We start from the raw sequence: 19,141 nt of genomic DNA, 5'->3' as shown, positions 1-19,141 counted from the left end.
CGTAGCCCGTGACCCGCGCTCGACCGCGCACCTGTGCCGCACGAAAGCGAAACGCCTGACGCGCGCAAAAACGGAAGTGCAGTGACTCATTCAAAATATCGAACCGTTTTGAACTCTGAATTCGGAATTGAACTATTTCTATTTTATCTATTGACTTTGAATAGTGTTAACGGGATAAAAATTGAGGTAATATATATGGGTAATAAAGATATTTTATACTAAATAACGACAATGTAGAAATTGTTCCAATTTATCTATTATTTTTTTTACACAATTTTTGCTTTTTTCAAAGATAGTAACTACACTTTATACTTTATCCTTTACTAACTTTCATTATGATTAAGACTTGCAAACAACTTGTTATAAGTGGCTCTTGGAAATTAATTAATCACTTAAAAACAAATTAGCTATGGGACAAAGTCAATTGCCAAACAACAGTGGACGCAAAAGATGGATTTTCATCGGAAACATTGATGGAAAATGTAAAATATTTTTGTCTAACAACAATTCCCATTCATTATTATTTAATAGATTAAAAACCATTCAACAAAATGGTTAAGAGGATTAGCTAATTGAAACATCGCTACTTGTGCACGTACTAACATTGTCGACATTAGGTACTTTCGAACGATCATACTGCCCTGATAAGCCGAAAAGCGCTATCTCAATCGGAGTAAGTTTTGAGAAAATCGACTTCTTGTAAATTGCATTTTATGTAATTGTATTGTATTTAAAAATACTTCTTAGTGGTTTTTTAAATGTTTTAAGTTAGATAGCGCTATTTCTATTACACCATTAGATGCGAAATTTTTATAGCTATTGAATGGCATAAAAAAAAACTAAAAAGGCGTAACTCAGAGATAGCGCCTTTCGGCTTAGCAGGGCAGCATAGACAGTGTTGAATAATTTGACCGCAAGTGTTCAAACGATGAAAATGTTTTCAAAAAGTTTTCAGAAAAAGCAATTGGTGTTTTTTTGAAATGTATTGGAAGAATTTAATAAGGAAAAAAGAAAGATTTTTCTGAAAAGTATTTTTTAAATATGGAAATTTTCCCATGATCCAACACTAATCATAGATCACTATATCAATGCAGTGACAGTGATCATAATACAGCATAAATATTTAAATTATAACAACAAGTAGATCGTGACCAAAGCGAATTATGGGTCACTCGATTTTAACTCGATGCCTATTAAATTTAACGTAGCGGTTGAAATTTTGTGTCTATGGAAATTTTTTAAAGGTGGGAAAAAAGTCTGCGGCTGACTATCTGTGCCCATTCAGATCTACGGATTATTCAAAAAGGAAACTTACTCATCAGAAAATCGTAATCTTCATCAATCATTTATACAACTGGTTTCTCTCCAAAAACACTTTCATTTCGTAAAACCTAATTATAGCTCATATTCTATTTATCTATTTATTCTTAAATATTCCCATAAATGTACGTAGGAAAGAAAAAACAATATTTTAAACTCTAAAAAATATTGAGTAGTGTTGTTGAATAAAACTTTATCAGTTTGTATAAGAGATAGGTATAATAAAGTGTATAAGTATTAACCACAACTAAACCATAGAATACAAAAGGTAATAAGTCCCGTGATTGGTTCCTATTTATAAATCGTAAGCATTTATTTAGTTGGACAGCGAGAAAATGAGAAGAAATGAGATTCAAGTATTAGACGTCACAGAACTTTATAATTTACAAAACGTCGCATAAAAGACAGACAAGCTAATATTGCATTAAGCAAACTTGTGGAATGTATTGTTATTAATGCCAATAAGTATTTTTTTTAGTTCACACACTGACCAACAATCTTGTGAAAAACCAGGTACATCCCTTCCGTTACTGTAGTCCTCATAGTAATGAGGACTCACAGTAACGAAATTAGAAAACATCGGTTTTCAACTTAGTCGTCTTACCGAAAAATAAACCTCGTCATCCTAGCGTCTGTTGCGTAACCGCAAGCCAAATATGTACAGAGAGGAAATATCCATTTCTAGGTCTAAAAACTAACATGTCAGACTTTAGAAGAAAAATTGAGAAGTACCTAACGCGCGCGGAGAACTTTTTTTTAAACATAGAAAAAACACGCTTGGCCACAATCTCACCTGATGTTAAGCTACGATGTGACCGACGACGGTACGTGTTTGCCTAAAAATGCCTATTCACTTTTGCCTTGAATAGCCCAAAATTGTACTTTTCGGGAAACACAGACAGAGTATTTCATTTCTTTGCCGTACGCATCAGAAAGGAGGAAGCAAAGTGCTTAGTGCGAATGGATGGTATATCAATGACAAGGATGAAGTGTTCAGGACCTTCTAGTCGACCGAAGGAGAAACGGTGAGGGTGTAATTAAATTGAAAAAAAGGACAGCAGGCTACTTTTCCGCGATGATCAAGTCTTTGTAGTTCCGACTCCACAGAGTTGTTGTTAATAAGTCTCTTTGCTTTTCGCTTCACTGTTGCAGCAACCAATAGTATTCCGACATCTCCAAACCGCTTGTCAAAATAACGAAATACTTACGGTTGCTGTAACACCCAGCCCTTTCCATGCCGCTTTGATTGATAATGAACTTTCAAGCCACGACTAAACTTGTTTATACGACATTTTGCTTTGGGTTATGCATAGCATCTTTGTCCTGTAAAATTGTAAGTGTAATTTACAATCTCAGACTAAGAGAGTCTTTGATAGAGAAATTTAAAGAATTTAACATTCTTACATTATCGTTACGTACTATTTTTTTTTATGAAAAATAGTGATAAACATAACACTAATACGAGGAATAAAAATAAGCTGGCTGTTCTTGACAGTCGTCACAAATTCATTAAGAGCCAATATATACGCTTCCATAATAAGATTCCAGATGATATTCAAGATTTGCCATTCACAAGGTTTAAAACAAAAAGGTGTTTGACAAAAATCGATAGTAGTGTCCCGTTTAGTCCTCGCAAGTTGCATCGATCTATGACACTTGAAATAAATATTGTAAATGATAAACAAATGTTAATTTATAAAAATCAACCCCTAAAGTTTCACCTTACGAATGACTAGTAGAGTATAATCAATGTGTAATTTGGTAACCTATTAAATAAAGACCATTTGAGTTTGAATTTATTAACCTAAATATTAATGGTTGATCATCAATTACAACAGGTAGTAAACGCCAAGCTTTCTCCTCTAATGCATAGCGTCTGACACCTAGGTATTAGATATTGGTTCCATTGTCAAGATCGCTAGTTCTTACCCGTGACTGGAAACCGTGGGAGTCGCACGCACAGACAATGCTGATTTGATCGATATCATTAGAAATTGCTTGCAATCATGTCAACTGGATACACATAGATAGAATTTGTGATAATTTACATTTCGCGACTGTCTTTATCGGCACTGGACAGTAATCTTGTATATGTCGAAAAATTGAACTTTATACCACAGTCGAAAAACTGTTTCAAAAAATTATTTCTCATTCATTTCACTTTTCAAGAAGTGGTTTTGCTGTCACTAATATGGCAATGTTTTATTTATATACATTTTATTTCTCTATAATTTCTATGAAATTTTATAACTCTCCTATTTAAAAATGAAATATACAGCGTGTAAATTTGAGACGGGGCAACAAGGCCGGCTACCTTAATCGTTGTAGTTACAGGAAAACGGTTCTAGAAGACTATCCATGAATTTTGAAGATATATTCATTGGCATTCACAGATTTTGAAAAAATGGTACAGTCAACAAGATAAAAGGTAATTTATACAAAACTTTTTTTTATGTCATTCGATCCGGTCTCTGGTAAGGATCAATAGTCTCTATGGGACCAACTGTGGTAAGAGTACTCGAAATGTCAGAAATCGCAAAAAACTTTTTACCTTACTTTTTGTAGGGACATATCTAGTCATCAGTTATTCTAGGTAGTTAAGGAAACTAATAAATTAGTCTACAAATAAGAATTAAGTAAAACCAAATTATATGATAAGAATGCCAATGAATATATCTTCAAAATTCATGGATAGTCTTCTAGAACCGTTTTCCTGTAACTTCAACGATTAAGGCAGCTGGCCTTGCTGCCCCGTCTCAAATTTACACCCTGTATACCGACCAATTCGTTCATAGAATCTTCACACTTCTAACTTGAAAAGTTTTAATTTTGCAGATGTGGCCTTGTTGCACCAACAGTGGTAAATTATTATTTTTACCTAAGTAATATTCCAAGGAATGTATGGAATATTTTATTTAAATATTTTCGGTGAAAGGTGTGATTCGCGGGATTACTATAATAATTATATAAACAAAATTGTATTATATGGTTAATTATATGGTACCTACCGATGATATTCTACACATAATTAAAAATCATTTTTTGCTATAATTTTTCAGAGTAGGTAATAATAGTTCCGATAGATAGACCAGCATCTTTTTTTGTGATAACAAGCGACGGGTCGAGCAAGTCGTGTGCCCGATGGTAAGCGACATGCTTATCCATGACAGTTGCAGAGCCACTTAGAGCTTTAAATCTGAAGGGCACTCCCACTGCGCCTGAGACTTAAGTTGACAAGTCCATGTGCCTGTAATTTCACTAACATCTTACCCTTCAAAACCGAAACGCAGTAATGCTCACATTACTGTTTGGCAGCAGAAACAGTTGAAGTGACAATACTGGCCTGGACGACCTTTTGTTTATATCTCTCGTAACTCTTTGTCCCGTCTCCTTACAGTTTTATAACCAGTGCCGGATTTACCCACCAGCCTAACTAACCAACCGTTTAGAGCTTTAGGTGTCTGGGGCACCACGACGAAAGTCCCTACGTGGAGCACTGACGTAACAAATACTCAGGTTCGCACTAGAAAAAAGTTAAGTTAATATCAAAATTTGCAACGGTATACCTATTGTTATTTTAACACCAGATTTTTCTAGCACTACTGTGTTGCTAGAAAAATGTGCATTCCAAAGTCTGACTGATGAACAGTGAAGATTTTATTGGGAAATGCGAATATTTTTGGGTTTTTTTCCGTTTTTTTCATTGTCACAGCCAGCTCCTTCTTGCATATGTCATTATTGCGGTGTTAGATTTTTGGTAATGAGAATGGATAGGGGTACCACAAATTTAGAATACTTTGGACAGCAAAAGCACTTAATCTGACACTAATTATAACTAAGCGAGTACAAAGCATTGTTAAGCAAATATTAATTTAGATTGCAATAACAATGGCCATTCTTCGTAGGTAGCTCACACGAAGTTGGAGAAACTTATCACTCTGTACGACAACATATAACTCAGCCACAACACGAAAATCAAGAATCTTTATTTGATTAATTACGGATTATAATAATGTTAACAACAGAAGCACATTGTGTGAAAGCAATAATTATACGTCGTCGTAAATAGTAACGCTTTTCATGTCTTTATAGTTGGCTTTACTATAAATACGGGTTATAAAACTCGGGTTAGGCTATTACACGACGATATAGACACGGCTATGAATTGCTAGTAATCTGCATGGCTTCATTTTTCTATCTCAAATTTCTTTTTGAATTAGCGCGAAGCCAAAAGGAGGCCATCATGCTTGTCGAATGTGTTAAGAGGCCTTAACTCATTATCTCAGAATTTGGTACCAAATTATATTTCTTTTTTAGTAGACAGCGGAATGTAATGAAGTCGTTCAGAAAACAAAATTATAGAATATTATACATGATACTGTTTGAAACGTTTGGCCTTACTTGACCCGAGTTTTAATTTTATTCTTCCGTCTGTTTTACACTTTTTAGTAAGCATTCTTGAATGACGCTAAAGAAGTACAAGTTTTTTATTTTTCTTATGATATTAATTGAGGGGACGAGTAAGTGAGTGACAGGATGTGAGCCTGGAGGAAAGCGACACGCCTGTTCATAGCACTTAAAATATAAATATACACCTTAACAATACATTTTACCGGGTACCTACGTAAACTAAGAACATCGCACAGTTCAATTGTGGGTTGGAAGGCGGGTGTCTAAACTAGGTTGGATCTGTATTGTAGGTCACCAGGTATCCACCACCGGATCTCAGAGATACAGTATTATAATGTTTTTGAAAGTACTAAGACGTTAAGCAGTGCCACTCAGAGCTTTAAATCACAAAGATTTGAAGGCACTGCGACCGTCACCCTGAGGTAATAGTAGACAAGTCCCAAGTGCTTGTAATTCCACCAGCACCCTTATCCCTCAAAACCGGATCACACTAATGCTCACATTGTCGTTTGGCGGCAGAGATCAATAAGATGGCAGTACTTCCCTGGACAAACTCTTTCACAAGGATCTATCTGTTACTACTACTGCCACTTACTAGAGTAAAGTTATATCAATGTGTTACAAAAATCGTATTCAACTAATTTACATTCTTTACAATTTTTAATTGTTTAATTATTGTGTACTTTTTAGTTGTTTACGAAAATTCTTATATATTCTTACGAAAATATAAAAGTCTCGAAAGTGTTCAGTCAACTACTAACAAAAATCATAACCGTCGATTGTTTAACAAATTAAATTAAAATAACCTAACCTCCGGTTAAAAAACCCGACCTCAAAAGTAATTCATCCCCTAGTTTGCCACCCTTAGAGGTGGAATATTCTCTTGAAATTTAAATGGGACCATACCTGGGGTGCCTTCTTTCCAACAAAAAAAGAATCATCAAAATTGGTTCACAAATGGCGGAGTTATCGCGTAACATACATAGAAAAAAAATAAACGAATTGAGAACCTCCTCCTTTTTTTGAAGTCGGTTAAAAAATTATAAGAAGTTAATTCTTATCGCATTCTTTTGTTTGACCTGTGAACGTAACATCGTCAACGTAACTAAAGCTACGTGCTTAAAAATAGCACGTTTTATCTGATAATAAATTTTAAAAAACTCTTTTCTTTGGCATACAGGTTCCGAAATTTTTTGTCCGTTATACCTCGTGTCAAATTTTTATGTTTTACGTAGACTCCCAGCCTTTCTAATATTGATTTTTTTACAAATTCATCAACAATTTGTTTGACAGCTCACTGTACTAGTAACAAACTTTATAAAAATAAAAGAAATTGATATTATGTTTTATACACTTATCTAACCAAATATATTATTTGTTGTCAAATATTTAAATAATTCCTATGCAATATATGTATCTCACAAGAAAATATTACGTATTTACATAGGTACATAAACTAATCTGTGTAATCGGGCTTATTCCATTTATTTATTGGTTTCCTCGTCTCGTAGACCCTCCATTAATGTCTCATGTACCTCCTATTTTTTTCGCTCTAACGGATCCTTTGTACCCCTGGAGGTCGATATAGATCAGTTTTATTTCCTTTAGAGTTTCTGTTACTAGAGAAAGCCGCGAGCTTATTGGTCTTTAACATGGACAAAAAGTAAAGCACAGTTCATGCTGTGTAAGCGCAGATTTAATTCATCGTTTTTTTTATATTACTTAATGTCAATACTAAAACTGTTACTTTGTTGTTTTTAGACAGCGTTTATTGAGTTGTCGGTAAAAAAAAAACGAAAAAACAAATGATCAAGTGAAACAGATCATTAAAATGGCGTCCAAGATAATTGTTACGAAATAGTTACAGCTGTGATTGAACGTGGGTGGTTAATTAAGATTATCTCTCTTAATTTGCTCCAGTTTCAAGTAGTACCTATATAGTTGGGTAATCTTAGTAACTTTATTACTTAGGCACCCATAATAATGTACTTAGTTACTAATTAAAGATGTAAGATTTCTTATTTGATATATATCCTTTAAGTCAATTTATTGTAATTTATTTGCCCAAATCTTAAATATAACTATGACTATAATGATGACGACCTCCGTGGTCGAGTGGCTTGCACACCGGTTTACATGGTATATATAAAAGTACATATCATAAGAAATGGCAATTTTTTTTATAATAGCAAGTGACAGGACGAACAAGTCGTGCGCCTGGTGTTAAGTGACACGCCTGTCCATAGTAGTTCCAGTGCCGCTCAGAGCTTTAAATCGCAAAGATCTGAGAGATACTGTCACTGCGCCTGTCCAACAACATAATGTGGACAAGTTCCAAGTGCCTGGATTTCGCCAGCACTCTTACCCTTTAAAATCGAAACACAGTAATGCTCACATTACTGCTTGGCGGAATAAAGCTTTGGAGCTTTTTCACAAGGAGTTCTACTGCTACTAGATCTGCGTTGACACAAACTATTACAGTTTTAAACAACTGTAGATTCTAGTTACCAGCATAGAATTATCTATTGAAAACAATTGTCTAAAAAATTTTATCTTTCTTTACCAGATTATACAGAAGCCTTTTACCAGTTTTCCATATTCGCAGAAAGTACTAATTCATACTGGAACAAAACATACTAGAACATACTACTTACTTACATACTACTTGTTTCGTTTGCACTAGTTCTCGCAAAAAGACTCCCAGGCGCGATATCGGGTGACGATACCGAATACATGCGGGAGAGTTCCCTGTTTGCTTGGTAGGGTGCACGGTCCGACGCACCGACACGGTAGGTGCGCGCGCGCAGGTGAGTCCGGAATATAGGTTAACGGCCCGGGACACCGTGCTATGGAGGACTGAGTCATTGGAGATCAATAAAAGCAAAGAAACAAAAGTAATAGAGCTTTGATATTGAATGTTTTTCAAATGCAAGTGAATAGAGTTGTTTAGAGTCTATAGTTCGCTGTCTATTTTTCTAAAATAATTAAATGTTACGTTATCCTTTTTGTCCACATTACTATTCTTTTGTTTTAATTGTTCGCTTATATTTATGTGTTTTATGGATTAATAAACGTCTTTTTGCTTTATTATTTCTTATTTATTTATAAATATTATATTATTATACAAAATATTACTTTATTGCTCATACAGTGATGTTACATACTCCATATTCTCTTATTCTTGTATTTTTCATGACCACCACCACCATTAACCCATCACACGTCAGTAACGTTGCTGTGCACGGATGTCCTCTAAGAAGGGGCTTGGGGACTTCACACTTTTTCCAAACTTTGTAAACATTCTTCGACGTAGAGGTTTCATCACGATGTTTACCGTTATTGAGAGGTACTGCTAAACATTCACAAATGTATGTATTTCATTTCAAAATTGTTACACATCGCTACATGGGTTCCAACCATAGTAACAACCGTGAATTCTCAATTGAAAAATACCCGCTGTCCAATTGAACTACGTTTGCTATTATCATTATTTTAATATTTCAGAAGACCATACGTCATATCCACAAAAAACATAACAAATTGTGTGGTTTATTAAGAAATGAAAGAAATAATATAATTAAATAAATAATTTAATATCATGGTAAAACAACGTGATAGTCAATAATACTTCATATTACAATTGTTGAAGCGACATCCCTAATCAGCCGCTGGTAGTTGTAATGGTACACAGCTGAGTGAAGAAAAACTCTATTTCTCACAGATGGCGCTACGGCAAAAAAGTCGTTAAAAAACCTAAAACAAAGATCTTCAACAAGCACAGAAAAATTCGTTAGGTCTGCTGGGTCGTTCCGTAGTTTAGTTGGGAGAGCGTCGGCCTGGTATGCTGAAGACGCAGGTTCGAATCCAGCCCGATCGAATGATTTTTTCTCTGTGTTCGATTTTTGTATTAATACTTCATACTTATTACAAAAGATTTGTTAAAAAAAATACCAAATTTATAAAAACTTCGACAAACCAAAAAATGGCAAGCAATGGAAATTAAATTAAACTTTGAATTTGCTTCGTAATTTCTTGCTTAGTCGAAGTCAAAGCTCGTTTTGTTAATCTCACCCTTACTCTCCTCCCTCCTAAGTATTTTGTTAGCCCGGAAGGGTCGATGACGTGATCCTTTTACTATGTAACACCTTGTACACCATTGTAGAACGCAAATAAAGAATATTGACAGAAAGTCCTCAACTAAATTCCTAATCCTCGTATTGACGTAAACTTTTGAGTATAGGTACAGAAAACAGAATAACTAGAAATAATTTTATATAACAATCTATATATACCTCAATCAATCGATATATATAATAATGTTTAATAATATACTTTTAATCTAGAATTTATCTATACGTTGCAATGTTTGCCAGTTCCCATTTTTTGCTCAATTCAATTCAATATTAAAAAATGGGACATCGTCCAAAAACCGAGTTACAAATTTTTTTAGAGGTTTTCAAATTTAACCGACGAAGTGCTACTTCCGCACCACGTATCTAACGAATGTTTTTATGTTGCATTATAAATAACTATTTCAACTGTTTACACAACAATCTTGTTTCCCATAGTTTAATTTAAACAAATTTAAATATGTGCATGTAATTGCAAAAGCCTGCCCTCAAAACTACCGCATTTCAACCTTCCCACGTCTTAATTGCCGCTTTTATGTCACTTATTGAAACTCTTAATAACAACATAAACACAGCTTGAAAGCGAAACAAAAAGATCATAAGATGGCTTGAGATACGCCAATAGTAAGTAGAGTAACGAATGAGAAAGGATGCCCTATAATTAAGTGTAATGGCGGAGGCAGATACCTTTGCACAAAAAACAAGATCACCTGCTTTGTATTGCCGGTTTTGTGGATGGTGTCCATTGATATAAACGACATGGCAATCTGTCTTTGAACCCGTCTTTTTGTTTCTACAACTGTGTTGCGGGTTCAACATGAAAAGTTATATGTACATGTTAATAAAATTGGAAGTAAATTAATTTGCTAGCCTCCGAACTAGAAGGTGGGCGTTTAAACGAAAAGCACTTTAAAAAGTTTGTTGCTTAATATAAGCACACTTATAATTTTAAGTTGTACGCCTACTGCCATCTATGTTTCCTAAACAAATTAATTCGTCAATGTGAATAAATAAAAATAAAACTTGTACCTATTTTACAAGCAATTTTTGTAAGCTTCAAACTAAAAGCGTTGTGAAAATTCCTTTTAAAAGCACGCTTATTAAAAAAGTACTACGTTTTAACGTTTAAAATTTATGAGGAGTTTTTTCCATCTCTACGGCGAACTCAATTAAGTGAAGAAGTTAAATTGCGCAAAATAGCTGCGGTTGTGATGAATATTTTTTATATAGCTAATTTTCTCACCTTCCCTCCGCATAAAATTAAAAAAAAACAAATAACACAAGGAACTGGGTTCGCAAAGTAAATTACTTCCATTTTTATTCACTTATATTTCCACAAAGTAACGTCTGAATCTATTAATTAGATAAATAGATATGTGTCTGTGGCAATGGTGAATATTTGAAAATAATAAGCCGATGTAAAAGGTACGCAGCAAATGCTGCAATACCAGACGCTTTCGTCTACATGCCTTGTGAATAAGTTCGGTGGGGGAAATATCTACTGTCACCTTACCATAGTATTTCTGTAGCCAAGCAGTAACGTGAGCATTATTAACGTTACTAGTTTTGAAGGGTAAGGTTGCAGGTGAAATTACAGGCACATGGGACTTGTCACCTTATGGCTCAGGGTAACCGACGCAGTGGCAGTGTCCCTGTGTGGCATGTGGCATGTCATTTGTTCATCCCATTACTTAGTATCATAAATAATAAACATGCTACTAAAGCTAGAGTATAAATTCCTTAGGCAAGCCGATAGGAATCATGTTTTATGAATCCTTTATGTATTTATTTTTTAATCTGTGGAGGTATCTACGTTAAAGTGAAGAGAAGAATAAGTCTTTCTTAGTACTTACCGTTACAATTACATTTCTACCGCACTACAATTTTACTCACGCAATACATAGATTCAATTCCATTGAAACAAATGTTTATTGTTAATATTTAAATTGCGTGAAAATTGTTAAATCTAAATTATGATGGTCATTTTTTTAATGGAAACGTGTTAAAGCGCCACTACTACCGATTAGGTAGCGAGAAAACTTCATTTGGTTGATAGAGTCAAATTATAGGTAATTTAAAGACAACGCTCAGTGAATTCTTTCATTATAACTTGGTTGCGAGTAGACTCGAAAGTTCGAAAATTACTGTAAAAAGCGTAAAAAGCGAAATAATGTAGAAATTAAGGGCAATGGCAAATGTTTTTCTGTAATAGAAATTATCGCTGTCGTGTAATCGTTAGCTATTTTCAAAATTAGAATTAATTAAAATATAAGTAAATAATGTGTAATATTTATTTATAATTTATTTTATTTCTTTGAGAAAGAGGATCAATCATTAAAAAAACGAACCTTTAGATTTTTTGCCTGCTGCTTTTGCAAATTTAAAATGATCATTTAAATACATGCAGTATCCGTCGCCACATGTTAGATATTATATTATGAAATATGTATTTATCGTTGTGAGGATCGCCGTGACCGAATGGCTTGCACACCGGTTTTCATGGTGTAGCCATCTCTGAGGTCCCGGATTCGATTCCCGGTCGGTCAAAGTAGAAAAACTAACTTTTCTATATTGTCTCAAATTTTTTTATATAATATCAAGTGACGGGATAAACAGGTCGTGCGCCTTATGGTAAGCTACAGGCCTGTCCATAACAATTGCAGTGCCACTCAGAGCTCTAAATCGCAAAGGTCTGTGGGGCACTGCTATTGCGCCCGTCACCCTGAGACATAAGTTGACAAGTCTCATGTGCCTGTAATTTCACCAGCATCCTTACCCTTCAAAACCGAAACACAGTAATGCTAATATTCATTGCTTGTCGACAGAAATAGGTAAGGTGGCAGTACTTCAAAAGATCTGGGTGTTTGTGGTACTTACCGTCGTTGTTTTCAACTTCCACACAACTGCTTCTTTACTAAATATATATGTTAGTTAGGGATCAGAGCAACGTATGTAATGTTGTTTAATGTTTATTGTTTATATAGTATGTAATAATTTAATATTATTGATATTGTTTTTGTATTGCAAAATTTTTGTTTTGTTGCACGTGTAAGTTATTTTAGGTATTATGTCCTATATATTAGGTCTGCAGAAAGAAATTTCTTTTAGAAATAAGCTGAACCCTTTGTTTGTTTTTTCCTTTTATTAATTGTTAATTGTGTGGTTTTCCAGCGTAATAAAAATAAATAAATAGAAGCATAAAGATGTAGATACGGCTATATGTATTGGAAAACTTGAATGAAAGGTTTACTTTTCTAACAGACTTAAATCTAACAACATGTCCGTTACGAGGATAAGACGTCCGGCTTAGTCTTAATCAATATTCATAAATTCTAGCTATCAACTAGGTACTACGCACGCTATAAATGTCAATATTTCTAACTCAGATTAAATTTTTTGTCAGTTTTTAGTCCACAAATCGCCGTAACACAGTAACTATATAGAAATACATTACCGAAGACGTGCCGTTATTATTTTTTATTTATACATGTCTTCTTCCTTTATATAATAGCACAACGACATATATATATTTAAAATGTTGTGTTTGATGTCATTCATTCATTTAATGTGCTACTCCTCTCAATTACAGAACTATTTTCTGTTTCTATAAAAATGCACTCCAAATTTCGACACAAATTTACAAGGATAAAAAGGCTAACACCACGGAAGAAAGAATATTATGTGGTCTGTGGCTAACGCTATAAAAACTAATAGACTTCTAGTTCTTAGGTTTTCGCGATGCCGCGATGCGCGACCAATTGAAAATGAAACCATATCTTTTCGGATCATCAACTTGGGATCCAGTAATCACTATCATGAAAAATCATCAGACATGGGACTCCGCACTACTTACTCATTTTAATGTTTTATTTTAAAAATATCATATTGTTATAATAAAATAAAAATATTAGATAACAAATAAGGTATTTAAATTAATAATACTTGTGACTATTATAGTTCAGAATAGGATGGTTTGCATTAATATTAGATGTCACTGTCAGCGTGACTATAGTTTGTTTGAAAAAACAAATATACGCGATATTTTATTTCCAATTCATTATAGACGGGCTAAATAAATCTTTAGACGAATTCCTAAGATTAATATTTTATGTGTACAATGGACGTAGTTGCAAATTTATATATTATAAGTGTAAGTTGAAACCAGCTTGCTGGCAGAAACCTATATTTTTCCACTTCCAAGCAATCACTTCTCAGTTGTTTAGAATCCAGAAATTATAAGGCGCCAGAGAGAAAGTCCTCGAAATTGGTCCAGTGGTTTTTGAGATCAAGAACAATTGCGAACTCTCCCTCTTTATAACCACCAACCGACATGTTCACCACATTTTTATCATCTACCCAAATTAAGGAAATAAACGAAAAAGTTTTGACGGTCGTTTTTGCTTGTTGCGGTTGGAGACGCAATATATTAACCATTACCGCGTCTGCGCGATGCATCCGATTCGTATTCGTTACGAATCCGAGATTATACGAATCTAGAAAACTCGGACGCACTTCGGATGTCGCTTTTGCACTAAGTCCTATTCCAACCGAGAAAATACAAATATCGCTTGTACACCTAAAGATAAAATGATCCCTTTAACAATTCGGACCGTCATTTCTTGGATTCGGAACTGGGGGTCTACTCTCAATCTCCGTCCGACATCCGTCCGAAGCAATTACTGTTAAATAAGTAATATTCGACAAAATTAAAAGACAATTATCAAGAATGAAGCTTCATTCGCATCACGCGTCTTTTCATTTGGTCAACTATTGCTTATTTGGCAGTAATTGTTTCGGACGGATGTCGGATGGAGATCGAGAATAGACCCCCTCATACGAATCGGATGCAGTGCGTAAACGATCTAACTCAATTTTGTTTTTGGTTTCAATCTAATTACTTAGTACTATCAAGTCGTTTTATTTTGTATAATTTTCAGATTAGTTTTCTCTACCTAAATTCGGTGACAATTTTTATTATCTAAGTATTCGAGTATATTGTCGTGAAATATTAAATAATACTTCATGGCAATGCTCTAGATCTAAAAATAAAAATTAGCACCGAAATTAAGTAGCTTGATTTTACACACAAGCAAACAATATGCAAGAGCATACAATAATTGAATATCCAATAGGATTTGCGCAAGTATTTGGGTCAACAACGTACAATGATAATAAATTTTTACTATATTCATGGGTATTGTAATAAACAAATCTGTCAAGCTTTTTCATTTTACTATCTATGGTTTCAACTCATTATTACAATAAAATACAGTAATAAACCTAAAAAACCGACAAAGTTTGAATTTCTCAAACAATCACTTTATCCAATTTTACAGCCGTGTGAAGATAGTTAACCATATAATAAATGTTCCGTAACAAACATTATTTTCGCATTTCAAAATATTAACAATTCGTTTTCATTGTTACTTTTTAGTTTTGTTACGAGAGTGAAAACACCATTCCATAAACTATCGCCTTGAAGATTATATATAATGTCGTGAAACAATTAAGTTTATATATTGAATTTCGATTACAAAGGTTAGGTGTTAGGTTTTTTGAAACATACATATACTTATTTCTTGTCTACCTCTGTGTGTAGAGTGCCTGCACACCGATTTTCATGGTGTCTGTTTCTGGCAGTGTCAACGTAGAAAATTATTCGATATTGTCTCTGGTCTGGGTGTTTGTGGTACCGTCGTTGTTTCCGTTTCCTCAGCACAAGCGATTTAGTTAGATATCAAAGTCAAAAACCAGGATCAGTCAACACGTAAGCGTTTTTTTATTTTTTAAATTAACAGCTCCAATGACATTGTACAATAAACAAATTATTCACACTTGAGAACCTTTACAAATTTCCTCGACTATTCTAAATGTAACAGTACTTCACAGGAATAATAAAAAAAATTAAGAAATTAAATAGCAAAGCACGTCATTACGTGTGTATTGTTGCCTGTTATATGTTGTCTAATATTTCTTATATTATATTTATTTATAAGAAATGAAACTACTTTTCCGGATTTACATCGCGTATATTTGTTTTTTCAAACAAACCGACGTTTGGGGCCCTTTACAGGTCCCATGGCCGTCAACCGTGACCATGGGACCCGTAAAGGGCCCGAAACGTCGGTTTGTTAACAAAAACTATATAACAAATTGTTTTTAAAATAAACATCCTCGTTTTTTATGTCTTTATTATACTCTAGAATACGCAACCTGGTTTGTAAATAGCAAAGTATAAAAATAAATTAATTATGCTTATTTAACATTGTAAGAGGCTGTAAACATATACCTCCAAGTAATTAGTTTACTTTAAGTATGTGTAACGATCCTCTCAGCGGCAACTAACACGCGGGAAATATTTAATGCGCCATTAGAAAACTGACTTCGTGTGTTTCTAATCGACTTAACCTAAAAACGGAACCTTTATGAGATTATCAGTTAAACCAATGATGTGCTGTTACGCACATTACGAGTATTTTGTGAAAGTAGTATTAAGGACTAGTAGTAGGTTCTTAATCCAAAAAGCTTACAAATCTTGGGGGGAAAATTAGTAAATTTCTGCAATAGCACCCACAATTTCTGAACGATTTTTCTCATTCGCACCCAATAGGTAAGTTATTTACTAGTACCGAAAAACCAACCTTAAAAGTGCATGGAATTATATTTATTTGTCAAGTTTTATTGAAATCGGTTACCAGAAATTACGTGAATCCAGATTCATCATGAAGTGAAATATTTCCTTTGAATTTAATTGGGACCAATACTGAGGTACCCTCTTTCCAAAAAAAAGAATCATCAAAATCGGATCACAAACCGGAACTATCGCGTAACACACATAAAAAAAGTCGAATTGAGAACCTCATCCGTTTTTTTTAAGTCAGTTATAAAACTGCAAGCTTATTTCTTTTTTCACAAATTATAAGCGATGAGTATTATTTAAGATATAAGCGGGCTTTTCTTCTTCACCTCATTATTTTCGCGCGTATTGTTTGTAAGAGACAGCTGTAGTCATTTGCTGCACTCAATATAGTCCAAACCAAAAGAATTGAAAATTGTTCCTTTCTATATTTATATATCGTTCACATGTGCATTTAAAAAAAGTTGTAGCTTTTATACTTAACCTGAAGTATCAAATCAAAAAGTCAAAGTAGCTTTCATTGTTATTCTTTAGTATTTTAATCAAAATATTAAGAATTACATATAACTGTAACCAAATACTTATATTTTGAAAATTTTTGATGATTTAGGCATTTTAAAAAATTTACTACAAACTTAAATATAAAGAAGACCATTTTTTAAATGTATATACATGTACAGTCAAAACTACTTCCAGTTAGCAGCTGCTTATTTCTCGTAGTGTTAGTAATTATAATTTCCGTGTGTACTGGAGGGTGAAGGCTTTCTCTCGCTTTCGGCCGTTTCGGGGAATGAGGCTTGAACCGATTTCAGTGTAACGTGGCTTTTCATTATAATCAAGCTTATATTGCCCGCGAGCTGCTTTTAGTAGATCATAATCTCATACAGCAACGAATTGGAAAAGTTTACGAACCGACTATTTTAGAGAATCTCGTGGCGTGACCGGGTCACAAATGTAGAAGTACTCAATAAACTGTAGAAAAAAGTGATGCTTATGAACACCATTAAATGCAGGAAGATGTCGCACTTCGGCCACGTCATGAGCAACAATAAGTACCTAAACCAAATTACTCCAGCTTATCATCCAAAGCAAAATCGCTGGAAAACGAAATTTGCTAGAAGGCGGCACTCCTGATTGAAAAATTTTAGGGAATGGTTCAGCTGCAGTACCACTTCTCTCTTTAGAGCGGCAGCCTCTAAAGTCAGGATTGCCATGGTGTTGTCCAACCTCCAATAGGAGAGAAACCCCAAGAAGAAGATGATGAACTGACTGGGAAGGCTGATAGCTACCATTGGCGATCAAATGAAACAAAAGAGAAACGCTGTCATTAATTGATCACTTAGTACTAATATTTAAGCCTTTTTATTGACTTTACTCATTTTAACGAACTTGTTTATAGCGTATATATATGTATATGTTACACCGAGTCGTCTACCGCATCTTCGGCAAGCGTAGGCGGCAGTCGACGCACTGTTTATACCGAGTCAACTGCCGCCTTCACTGAAATTACCAAAGCATTGTAAATACTAGTTAATGCACAGAGACATAACAAACCGTTTGGAACGCTCAACAAAGATCGGGTAGGTACGTATTCTCCAGCCCTCAGCACGTGCATTGCGGTGGGCGCAGCCGCCGATACGTTGAAATTAGTTTGGTCGACACTCGCTTGCCGAAGGCGACCAAATCCTTCCCTGTTAGTGTTCTGTGACCAAGTCGCCCGAAAGTAATTACACCAAATCGACTCGCTCGATTTCGGCAGCGAACTACGGTCGTCAAAAGACTCAGTGTCGACACTGGCTAAGTTGCCGTCGTCTTGTGGGCAAGCAAAGGCGACCTGTCGACCTAGTGTAAACATGCCGTTAGGAATTCTGCAATAACTACATTACGGACATATTACCGGTAACATCTACTAAGTATACAATTTCTAAATTTTAAAGCTGCGACATTACTAGGTATATATTGACTCTCACACACGTAGCAATCCTATCTTCAATACAAAAGTGCCCATTGCAAAGTTGAATGTCGGGAGATTGAATACAAGTACACCGTAGGAATTTTCGTACTGTAATAATAAGTATTTATTATGTACCTACGATTTTCGTAGATACAAATTTTAGGCGATGTAAGTATAATTACATTCAAAGACATGTGTTTTTTGTTACAATTAGTCTTAACGTTACCTTAAACAAAGTTCGTTTTGTAAATACGAAAAACTTGCTTAGCCCGTCATTTTTGCTAAGTCTAAAGTCAAAGTTTGTTTTATAAATGTCAGCCTTAGACTATATATTTATAGATAAAATATAATCTAAAATCAATTCGCTTATTAAATATTTAAATGCATACCGATTTTACCGTATAAACCAGACCCAGACATTTTTAACACTTAGCACGGTGTAAATATATGAAAATGGTTATTTTTGTGGATTCGTAGCACCGAGGTAGTGGACGAGAGTCTAATTCAGTCAAGAAGAGCAGATAGAGTTCACGAATTTAATTATTAATGTATCATTAACGTGTGGTAGAAACTAAAAACTATCTCCTTCATTGTGAATTCAGCCAATTCATATCGAGTTCTTAGGTTTTCGCGATTGTTACACATAGGAAATGAAACTATTTTTCCGGATTTAAATCGCGTATATTTGTT

General features: G+C 34.4%; 1 protein-coding gene across 1 annotated transcript in view; it reads left to right on the top strand.

The window, feature by feature from the left end:
* The first annotated feature begins 7 nt into the window (after positions 1-7).
* Positions 8-19,141, top strand: part of LOC113226800 (cadherin-23) — a 65,135-nt gene continuing 46,001 nt past the window's right edge. The window contains exon 1 of the mRNA XM_026459555.1: positions 8-186. The gene's annotated coding sequence lies outside the window, so the exon portion shown is untranslated. The remainder of the gene's footprint in view (positions 187-19,141) is intronic.

Source organism: Hyposmocoma kahamanoa, unplaced genomic scaffold, assembly GCF_003589595.1.
Source record: "Hyposmocoma kahamanoa isolate Upper Pololo Valley unplaced genomic scaffold, ASM358959v1 202, whole genome shotgun sequence".
Lineage (NCBI taxonomy): Eukaryota > Metazoa > Arthropoda > Insecta > Lepidoptera > Cosmopterigidae > Hyposmocoma > Hyposmocoma kahamanoa.
Note: the sequence above shows the minus strand (reverse complement) of the source record. Positions and strands in the feature narration are given on the sequence as shown.